The sequence below is a fragment of the Hermetia illucens genome, chromosome 1, assembly GCF_905115235.1.
Source record: "Hermetia illucens chromosome 1, iHerIll2.2.curated.20191125, whole genome shotgun sequence".
Classification (NCBI taxonomy): Eukaryota; Metazoa; Arthropoda; class Insecta; order Diptera; family Stratiomyidae; genus Hermetia; species Hermetia illucens.
Window position 1 is genome coordinate 53,820,946 of NC_051849.1, and position 12,064 is coordinate 53,833,009.

The 12,064-nt window shown below is 39.6% G+C and overlaps 1 protein-coding gene across 2 annotated transcripts in view; it reads left to right on the forward strand.

The window, feature by feature from the left end:
• LOC119647243 (protein Shroom) overlaps positions 1–12,064 on the forward strand; it is a 780,388-nt gene that overhangs the window by 101,637 nt on the left and 666,687 nt on the right. The gene's annotated exons all lie outside the window — the stretch shown is intronic.

Genomic DNA, 12,064 nt, shown 5'->3' on the forward strand with positions numbered 1-12,064 from the left:
AATGTGTAAAGCCATTACCATCATAAATGAATTTTAATATTGTTGTCTAGGAGGCGAAATACAGTTGGTTCGAATGCCTGCAGCCATCATAGCGGGGCTGCGGATACAGCACGTTCACATAAACCTCCAGATATTTCGGTTTGAATTCTGTGGTGTGTTCTGTGCATTTTCTAAAATTACCTTTATAGATCACACCTCATTATCCCAACTTCACGGACCAATTCAATTCAATTTTGCGGCCATTGATCCGCCACTTTCGCTTTGACTGACTGTCTTGACGCTGTGGACCTGAACTCGCCGGTCATTTGTCAAAAATCTTAAATTGATATTGAGAATCCATTCGAAGGCAGTTTTTTCCATATTTCAAAGTTCTTTATGGTCCATAAGAGTCTAGTGGCGGATTGGTAAAGGTGCGCATATGGCCAAGACGCGGCGCGGTAACTGGGATGGTGTAATGTGCAGATATTGTATCTGAAATCAGTACCACAATCATGATCGTGCCATCAGCGTTAGTTTCATCTTTTTGTTATTGCTCACGAACCTCTGCAGTCACTTGAAAAACTTCGGTATTTTTCCTTTTCCACTTGAGGTACGGAGCTGTTGGTTCACCGCGGTTATGATTGTGTTTTCTTTCGTCGGCTCCTCTGCTTAAATTTCGCCTAATAGTGACTGAGTACCGACTGAAAATGGAAGTATTTTTTGAATACGTACCATAAAACCATTTCTGGAGAATCAAGTCGGGGCACTTAAGATAAAGAAAACATTAAAACATGCTATCTAGGCTATGAAATAGTGACTGCATCAGATACTTGGCTACTGGGCTACGCAAATCCAAACATGCTTCAGAGAAAGAGACGATCAAGTCAAAAGAGATTAGGATCAACTGGTCCCAGTGATCGTTGGTTGCCTAACGTATATTGTACAGTTCCGTTTGTGTCGACACAAAAAAATAAAGAAGAAAACAGAATTCAACACTCCTAGGCCAGCAATTCGATCGTTAATCCACCTCCAAACTATTTTTCTTAAGTAAAACACCTTCAGGTAAAACCAACAACTCATAATTTATATTAACAAAAACGCTTTGGACATCCAGCGTCAATTGCCTGGTATTTTATCTTTTAGATACTCCGGAGAAAAATTGCGGATCCGAGAGATATATGTACATCTATTAGGCATTTGACCGGATAGTGTTTGGATGATTGCAAGAAGGTCGCCTCCATTTCAGATATTTAGCTCGGCTTAGATAAGGATCGTTTGTGATGTTACTACAGTCGTTGCTTGATTTGAGAATCTAGCACTTTCTGCAACTCGTACCCCAAAGACAAGCGTTCCAGCTGAAAACTTCTCTATTTCCCTGCTGGACACTATGCAATCAAAACCACTTGAAATGGTATAATCTCGACTGTGATCCAGAGTGCTGAGTATCTCTGATGAAATATTTACAATGCAAATCGTGAAACGTGAAAATTTCCCTTACCTTTATGTTTCCTAACGATCAGTGACTCTACCATTTGGAGGTTGAAGTTGGGTCCATATCGTTCGTTATGTGTAGCGCAAACAGATCGCACAAACTCATAAAATGGGTTCAGTTTTGCTGTTCAGATACTTTACGAAAGATTTTTAAGATGATATGGGAGAATGAACCATTTCTTCTCATGTATCGGTTGTTTGTTTGTTGCTGTAGATATATGTAGTTTAGCAATTAACATTCCAGACCATATGACTAACTGATGAACGGCAGATGAGTGGTTGGGTTCCGAGTCCTCCATTACTCTATCGACATTTAGGAGTTATGTATGTTTCGGGTTCTTTCAATGGGAACAGTGTGTGCAGGGAAAGATTTAAAGGGGATGTTGTTCATAGCAAGAGGACCTTTAATTCGACAACAGTCGCAATGTTCGATATTCGACTAATCAAACCAAGAAGAAAACCCAACTTTGAGCAGTGATAAATGTAAACTCGTAAATAAAATTTCGATTTTTTTCTTGCATCGTGGCTGAAACCTCTCGCTCAGAAATGGCATGAAAAACACACTTTCTTTGAATTGTGATTACTTCTGGCCTATTTGAATCCTCCTTGCTTTGCATCACATCAGACCCTTCATCGATCTTCCTAACAAAATCGAGTTGGGCCTTCCATATTGACTAGGACCAGTTGTATCGATCCTAGTCAACGTAATCCTTTAGTCTACACTTCTTTTATTGGTCCCAAGAAGAGTGCACATAGGAGATGCGTCTCCCGGCGCATTGCTTGAATTTTTATGGTGGGAGGACAGCATTGCGTATGTTCGACGTTCTTTGATCACTTGCGTGTGAAAAATGTCGCGCATTTACTCTGGTGTTAGCTTTGTGCATGTCATTCAGTGCATTGGTGTGCGGTCAAGTAGGCTGCCAGTACGTGGCAGTATGTGTCATAACAATTGAAGCAAGCGGCACACTGCCATCGGCACACCAATTCACGAATCACCTCATACCTATCCCGCGAATACGCAATGATATTCCGTGTTCGCTAGAAATTTGATTTATTTCACCCGTGTATAGATTCTTGATTGGTCCCAATATGCTTGGTAGTAGACAGTGTTCGAAAGCAACAGTAACTCGTTCAGAGTTGTGCATTAAGGGTCAACTACTTCGCAATCTTACAGGAGCTTTTTCTACTTCTTCAGCCGTTGCCCCGCGGGGTTGGTTCGTCTTGATCCGTAATGTTATTTTTTCATATAAAGTCCCAATTTAAGTTAAATCGACCGGCCATTAAATCATCGTCTGGGTTTTCGGTCCATCTCTTGGGTTATTTCTTACCAGATTCGGTATTCAGACCAATCTGAGCTAGTGATTTGTAGCCTTGAACTTTTTGGTTGTCTTCATGAATGAAAAGAAAAGACTGTTTCTTGACTAGGGACAACTCTATTATATTTATTCGCAAATATCGATATTTCGGGAGCCAGTTGCTCCCTCCTTAGTGCTTACAATCTGAGCTAATAAGTTCTCGGCAGCACGAATTACATAACCAGACCATTGAATTTTCCCACGACCGATGCAACCCCATATTGAGAACGAATGCCCTTAGTTGGAATATGATCATGTCGTGTTACGGCCAAAAACAGTGGCGTGCCATTCATTGCTGATGATAGCCGGATTGCACACAGAAACAGGGTAGTAAATTTTGGGTTTGAGACGTTTTTTGATGCTGCTGACTAGTTGTGAAATTGCGCTAATTCGTGAAGCTGTTTCATGGCGTAGTTTACCGTTGGTTGACAACATCGATCTGAGATATTTCAATCGCTCAGTTCTCAGCAGGTCGTTGCCATTGGCATGTTCATTGGGGTCGGTCGTCAAAAATGTTATTTTATTCAGATTCAGTCGTGCCGCGTTACGTGAAGCGGTCTTTCCATTTTTGGGGAAGTTGATTGTTGTTGTGAAACACTAGGCAAACGTCATCACAATGTCCATGACAAGAACAAAGAGGGGAAACAGAGGGTTTATCTCCCCAGTGCACTTGATTCGACTTTATCATCGTTTTCTGCTCAAGAAACGTTCTTTTGACCCGCCATAACATTTTTGTCATCAACATACATTACTGTTTGGGTAGACTTAAATAATAGCACTACTGCGTTGTTTATTACCTTCATAAGCGGTCCATTAGTAAAAAATTCCAGACATCCCGATTTGCATCGTTGTCCATCAATTCCAATTCCATCTGAGCCAGGGTCTACCACGTCTTTTTTTCCTACTGCGCTGTTGATGGGTATTTTTCTAATAACGTGCTCCAGGGCTATGTTAAAAATCAAAGTGGCAGAACCATCTCTCTGCTCCAGGCCTTAGTCAGTTTTTTGACAGTACTGACAGTTCTGTCTCTGTGTAGGTTGGTTAATATCATATATATTGTTCATAAGGCACCATTTTCTTTTTGGCGGCATCGCTTCTTTTCGCTGACTTCGTCACTTCAGTTTTTTCCTACAAGCGTATTGGTTCTAGCACTGATTGAAGGTCCTCCAGGGGTCTGCTTCTCAAAGAATCTGTGAGTTCTGAGGTGGTATACACAATATACAGGCAGCTTCTATTTGTTTGATTGTGTTGTATTTGAGAGCGTTACTTCGTCCTGACGGGTATTTAACTGATATTTCGTACGATCTCACTGTGAGGATATTAGTAGCAATCTTTTTCTCAATTAGTAGATGGTCCATCTGATTGAATGTGAGACTCATAGGTGTCTCCGAAATATGTTTATGAATGTCGCGATCTGAGAGACGTGTGGAGCTCATAATCGTATTCATACTGGAAGCAAAGTCAACAAGCTACTGCCCATTATTAGCGATGCTATGGAGGCTAAGCCTCATTGACGAAGTTGCTTAGTAAGATGTCATCCAAAGGCAACAAATCATAAGTCCTTTCGAAGTGGTAATAGGCCTCTTTTTTGCCGACTTCTTACTTTTTTTGGGGTGGGGAACGGCTAATCAGTCAGACATTAAAATAATCATTTTCATACGGATCGCTTATAGTGTTGATGGTCCAACTTACCTGAAAGCGTTTCGGTCCTGGTTGCGGAATTTCCCCCCTGGATTATGGTCCAACCTCTAACTTCGTGGAAATGAGTCTTCTCTATTATGATAACATCTGTTCCACTGAGAAGAAATATTACTAGTGGCAAAAAATTTGGCAAAGGTTGTCCGAAATAATTTTGTAAAGTGACAATCAACGTCGCTGGCCTTATTTAGTTTACGAGTAACGATGGTTCATACAATTTTATTTGACTAGGCGATGTTGCTCTTATCTGTATTCCATATGATCCAGGAGTTGCATCGTGGGTTACCGAACAGACTGCGATTTATAAGCGTGTTGGAGTGCTCTTTCAGCAGTTTGACTTGAACAACCGGAAATCCGACCCTAACGTACATAAACCGAAAATGAGAGGGCGGTGCAATATACAGAGACCAAGTAATTCCTCCTATGGTATCGAATTTTGCCGCGTGGACAGACTAACAACGACTAACTTGTCTCACTTATTACGTTGGTGTAGCTGTTATATATGTACTCGTATATTGTATAATCCACGAAGGATGGAGCTGTACAAAATAATGCATGATCTTAACAGCCCAGAAGTTCTTCTTCCGTTTCTTGGGAGAGGTAAACTTGGGCAACTAGCGACCCGCCGTAAGCCTGCATCAGCAAAGCATTTAAAGATGAAATCTAATTAATTTCTATTCGTTTTTATATAATCGAAATTCCAGCGTGCCATGCTAGGCCCCATTCAAAACAACCAATCAATCCTCTTTCGGATATTCTTCCTAGTTCTGACTTGAATTTGGTATGCATCAGAAGCAAATGTATATACTTTTGATACGGATCCAGCGTTCGTTGATATTGAGGGTAAGTTACATTGGATAACATAGGTCACATGGATAACATGGTGTTTCTCCTATTGAATGATGAGAACCAGATTCCTGAGACGTGTAAATCTGATCTCAAGAGGCTGAAACTGCCGGTAGAAAGCGTTCACTCTTCTGCATGTTTGAGGATTGGGAGATCCTAAGTTCGCACCCACTTTTTTTGGTCCACGAACTCCTCGTTTGGGTTTTAGTACCCAAACTTCAGAAAGTAAAAAGCGAAGACGGCTTGACGGCTTCGTGCCCACATCAAGTGGATGCAGACTTAGGATCAATACTCGAACAAAATATTTTAACGCTGGCCAAAGTATTGATTGATTTACGCGTAATAAAATTTGTAGTCATATCATGCTCCTTAATTATATAATGGAATATTTTACATCTGTGACCCGCTTGGATCATGCTGCTCCCAAGGCAGGGGTGAGGCAGGGTCTGACGAGCTGCCTTGAAGTATTGTGGAATATTCTATTATTCTAAGCATAGTGTTGGCATTACACTCCTTGTGATTTTGGACATCCTTTCCGTCTCGGGTTGTCAACCCTACCCAACCCCCAACTTGCAGTACCAGTTGGGTCATCCTTCTACGTCTGTAGCTTTCTGTTAAGAAACACCTTCCAGCGATTACCACTTGGAGATGGAGATAGGATTTGGTAATAAAACTGCTGATGTTGGTTCAGCAGGCGTTTCCCAGGTGATATGCTCCATCGTGTGTACCAGCCCATGTTTCGCTCTGGAACCAATACTACGCTTTGACTGTAGAATACTGTAGTATACTATAGATCAAAGTAGTTTCCTGGGTGATGTTGGGAATGTTTCACATTGGATTTCGCGGATGTCGTATTTGGCTTTTAGTTATACTACTTCTTTCTACGCTCAGTTTATTTTCTCAATGAGCCCCTGAAGACAAACACACCTTCAAGAGCACATACAAATTTTAAAGAGGAATACTTGTACAATTTTTTTAAGAAGTCATGAATGATCCACATTTGTTTTGACTTTGAGTGCATCTCGCCTTTCTTTCATAAAACCAAACACGCTGACGTCAATCCTAAAAATTTCTCAAATGTTATCATAAACTTTTTTTTATGGAAAACCTGTAAACTCATTTCAGCACTCAACGGAAAAACTCCAAAACGTCTGGCGACGATGCTGTAATTAATTGCGGAATTGTTGCCGTTACTGAGTAGCTCCTATCTTATTACGTCTGTTAGTTCCGTCGCCAGCCAAATAACCTTCCATTCAATATCTACCAGGAAAAATCTCGATTTTGGGGCTTATGGGTCACTAGATGGACTGTTTTCTTTTTCACTCCATTCAATGTCCACTATCCAAACCGAGGCAGACGGAAGCCAAATAAATATTGTTGGCCCTAATTCTGAACCTTGTGATAATGCCAAGTGAGCATGCATTAAAGAAGTGGCACTCCACTTAAATGGAATGCAGTCAATTTGGGTTCCCTTCAATGATATAATGCGACATTCTTTATCCAGTAAAAGTAAAAGTGATTAATTGCCCTTGGTCAACCGAAGAAGGATGTCTATTTGATGTGGGCCTTTTAAGATGTCCTAAAACCTGTCGTTCTAAATCGATTAAGTCGGGGATAATACCGGCAACGTTTTGAGTTGCTGAGTGGCTGGGTGAAAGGATTTTCAGTAATTGTTTTCACTTAAGTGTCCTTTAGGATATTGAATGACCCGTTTTTTAGTCCACAAAGAAGATTATTGCTGGTCGTGATGTTACCACCGAGAACCGGCTTAGAGGAAGATTCAGACAGAAGACAAAGTAACGAACGTATCTCTGCATCTGCGGTAGAAATGAGAAATCAGATATCTAATTTCCTTAGTAGCCACAAATTCATTCATTAGAGTGACAGAAATGTGAAAACGAAGAATAATGGCGGATAATTTTTCATTCTCACTCTAATCTCTATCATTGCCTTTGTTGCCGTTGCTGCCGTTTTTCTTGCCGCAGATATGATTTTTCTTACTCGCCAGTATTTCGGTTGTTTCATTAACAAGAAAATGTGAAACTGAATTACAAGAAGGCATTTTAAATAATGCATTTACATTTTGATTTAATGTTAAATTAAGCGTTGGTAGTGTTTAAGAAAGTATTGGGTTATGGATGGACATACAGACGTTCATAACATATATAGTACCGACGGAGGATTTTCGACAGGTTGACGATACGCCATTTAGTGTTGAATTTGGAAGAGAAGTAATGAAAAAGAATGTTTAGAAAAAACAAATTTATTGCTAATGATTGTTCCTTGATTGGGCTTTAATTCATTTGCTATTAATTATTTCGTTTCGTTGTAAAACAGCAACGGACAAGTTTTAAAAGTATGTAATTGTTTTGTATCGGCCTTGCTTGGTTTCTACTGACGAATCCGTTTCTCAAGTTTGATGTTGGGCCTGGCTGATTTATTACAATCATTTTTAGGCATGGAACTGTTAAATCTGTCATCGGTTAGTGGTCAAGGAGAGGTTTGAGACTAAGGGCATTTGGTTAGACCTACTGGCACTTTCAGCAGTACTAGATTTTTCCAATAAATCTTCAGAGAGCTTGCAGCTGGCTGGCCCTCAAACTGAATAAAGCAAATAAAGGTTTCATTTAGTTGTAATAAGGGCTTTCAATAGTTAACTCAATTGGTTTAAGTTAAGTTTCACTATGCTCTGTTATGTGGCATTTTCACTTATATAGTCTGGTCTAGAAACTCAGAGTTGCGAGTGGGTCTTTGTCTAGTCCAACTCCAAATCTTCTTTTTGATGTGGATTCATCCGAACGGTATCGTCAAAACTACTTTAATTGCAAATCTAAATTGAATTGATTTGTAATGTCTCTCCCACATCTGACAATAAAAATGATGTACTTTCTTCATTCCATCAAATGGCTAAGTTTTACAATGTCTTCATCAGGATCATGTTCTGCAAATGGTAAACAAGTCGGGAAACCGGAAGCTTTACGCTTCAGGTATAAAAGGTTTTGTGCTTCCCTTTGTGAGGAGCATACCGCAGTTCTCCATTGGCTGATAGCATTTACTCGAGATATTTACATTGCTCAGCGCTATCAGCTGCAGTACCCAGAACTGTGTGAATTAAATATTTCGGGTCAATGCTATCAGCCATTGGAGAACTGCGTAATGAAATTGGTTCACGCATTAATGCGACCTGGATGAAGTGGCTTTCCACAACTGGCGTTCTTTGTGATCGACGTATCAGCGAACGTCTCAAATCTAAAGTTTACCGCAATGTCGTCCGTCTGCCACTCTCTATAGTTGTGAGTGTTGGCCGACTATAAAAGACAATTAACGCCGTCTTGCGTTAATGGGGATGAAGATGTTGCATGAGACTGGTGGTGTGACAAGTTTTTGATTACATCCGAAATGAGGATATTCGCGATCGATATGACGTTGCACGATCGGAGAAAGTCCGCGGAAGGCATCTTCGATGGTATGGTTACGTAATTTGCATTAGCGAGGATTCACTTACCAAGATTGCTCTGAACATCGAAGTTAATGGTAACCGACCAAAAGGCCGGCCGAAACAACGCTGGCTTGATGCGCTAAATGTGCATTTAAAAAACTCGAAATTGCATCCAGATCAGGCATTTTATAAAATCAAATGGCGTTTTACACAAAACCTTAATAAAAAACATAATGTTTGTCATGAAAAAATTGGATCATCGACGGCGCAACAACTGGTATAGGTATAGGCCTGCCTTTATAAGGAACTCCAGACACCCCGGTTTTGCGCCGGGGTCTACCAATTCGATTTCCCTAAAAAGCTCTCTGGCGTCCTGACCTACGTCATCGCTCCATCCTAGGTAGGGTCTGCCTCGTCTTCTTTTTCTACCATAGATATTGCCTTTATAGACTTTGCGGGCTGAATCATCCTCATCCACACGGATTAAGTGATCCGCACACTGCAACCTGTTGAGCCGGATTTCATCCACAACCACACGGTCATGGTATCGCTCATAGATTTCGTCGTTACGTAGACTACGGCCGGTGGAGGGAAAGGAATAAACTCCACCTCCTGGGAGACTCAGTACCACTCTTATTGTCTAGACTCAGCCAGACAAGGTCAACAGTAACGGAGATTCGTTCAATATAATTAATACCCATGTCATGCTTTTGAATGAAATCATGTGTATATTGGAGCCAACAACACCTGTAACCGCTTTCTTTTAAGGGGAGATATGCATACAGCAAGTGGTCAAAAAAATCTATCTTCTTTCTGCATTTTCTTGAAGTTTGATGTGTACAGAACATCTGGTGAAAGCGACAAGGTAATGTTTCGTTAATTAAACCAGTAGCCGAGAAGGTTAAAAGTGTTTTACGACGGTTTTATTCATCCCTAAATTGTCAAACGGATTTTTCTCAAAACTAGGTTTTTCTAATCGGTATCAAATATTCTCAAAAACCAATGAACCGATTGCCTTGGGATTTTTTTGTGGTTATTCTATAGACCAATGTCTAGTACTTGTCCTAGGATTTTTTTCTGTTACTCAGTTCTTGTTTTATAGGCAAAATAATAATTAATTGGAAATCATTATTTATATTCAAGCGCCCGCCATTTTATAATAAATCGATATTTTCAAAAATCGGCTATAATAAGTGCTCTAAAATATTATATAATATCTTTGTACAGTTTTGATGTTTTTAAATAAAAAAAATTAGACCTATTTTGAATGTATATTCTTTTGGGCAATTCAAACCCTAATCCAAAATTTCAAATAGTTTCCTTGAAAAAAATCCCCAAAAATGACTTTTTTATTCTCCGGTTCCTAGTTGTATATTTCCACTTAAGCTGCTCCGCAAGTAGAGGTGAAACAGCGTCCGACGAGGTTGCGTCTCCTTCAACCACGAAATTGTCAGTATACATTTTGGAAATTGTACGGTCGTTTTGAAGAAAGTAAAAGATGTTGGCGGGTACAATGGGCCACTAGGGTCTGGGTGCTCCAAGGCTTGGTTCCTCTCCCATCACACAAAGGATGTTGGCTTTAATAGTCGTATTGGAACTATATACCACTAGAAGTTTTAGATCTTTAATAACTTTAAAAATTGAGGTCCTTCGATAAGAGGAAATTCATATGTTATCCCTTCTGTCAGATGAGCGGAAGTCATTACAGCTAAGGGTAATTTAATTTTGGCCAGCTGCTTCATTGAAAAGTTCAAAGTTGACATTCTGGATGGTCGAACTAATAAGGTGGGGGTGGACTACTAGTCCACGGTTGTGGAAAAATTAACAGCATTACAAAAACTTTGAAACAAATGAAGCTCCACCTTCGGTTGATGAAATCTCTTTTGTGATTGCTACATTCGGATGTAGACCAAATTTCAAAATACGGTCGAATTTGCTAATCATGGTTATTTTCAAGTCGAATAAAAATGTCGGGTTTCCCGGTCTTCCCGCATGCATGTCTCATGCATATTCTACTTTCCATGGGGCTACTGAAAACACTCAACCCTAGGTTAAATTTAGACGAAGGAATCAACATGGAGAGCTATAATGAATAGAAATGCCATCTGGAATTTGAATTGAAATTGAATTGAATTTTGTTAGTCATGAAGCTAGAGCTACGTGCATCGTACTTTGGAAGTTGGCCAATAGTGACCATGTAGGTTCAATCGCATCTAAATTATTTTTGGTAGGTCAAAATGTTTGGTATTTCAACTCCATCATTTAAAAAATTCTTAGCTTCATCCGTAATATAAAATAATTTTGGAAAAAATGTAAGCAAAAGTATAAATTCCATCGTTCGTTCAAATTTTCTTTATTGGAAATAGAAATCTATACAAAAATGAAACGCATGGATTAAAGATAAAACATCAGCCAATTACTCCCTACTTCCACCAATATGAATATTGTTGAAAGAAAGAAGAAAAGATTACGCGAAAGTCTGCAAAATTCAATAGGAAAGAATATTATCAAGCTTGTCAGGTCATCAAGAAAAAGAAAGAAAGGAAGCTGCAAAGTTACATAAGTTTTGAGTGGCAAGAAAGGATGTTGGGACAATCGTGTCGCCTAAATTGTTTGTAATGATTTAAAGGGGGATTTGCATGGTCAGCCGATTCCAAAAGTGGATTATAATCCTACACTGAGGTCAACGAAAGTCAAATAGATATATTTATTCGGATACCGCATTATTTTCCCAGCAATTACGAAGGATTGAGAAGTGTGGCGTCATGGTTCAAATTCTTACTTTCAATATACTTGACAGCGTGCTGAAAGTTTCTGCACCTACGCAGAAGAAAATAATGAGACGTATTGTTGCGCTGTTTAGTTTGCCCATATCATTTTTATGGGCATTTGTTACCCAATATAGATGGGTAGGTGATGCACGTAATATGGCAAAGTGACACCACCTTAAGGGGGTCATCCCGTGTGAAGGCCGTTTTTTTTTTGTCTTTTTTTGAAGAATTAATATTTACTGATATCTCTACTATATGTGGTAAATTTTTCAGCTTGATATCGTAGCTAGTTTTCAGAATACGTGTCAATTTATGCACCCATCTCCAAAAAAAGGTGTTTTTCTGCTGCTACGCTGGTGGGCGTTGTGTTCATCTGAGGAAAAAAAACTAAATGGCATTTTAATGTGGACAATATTCCACGGTTCGCAAACTAGGATAATTAGAAATATTAAAAGGTAAATTTTTGGTGGGCTTTGGCAACTTAA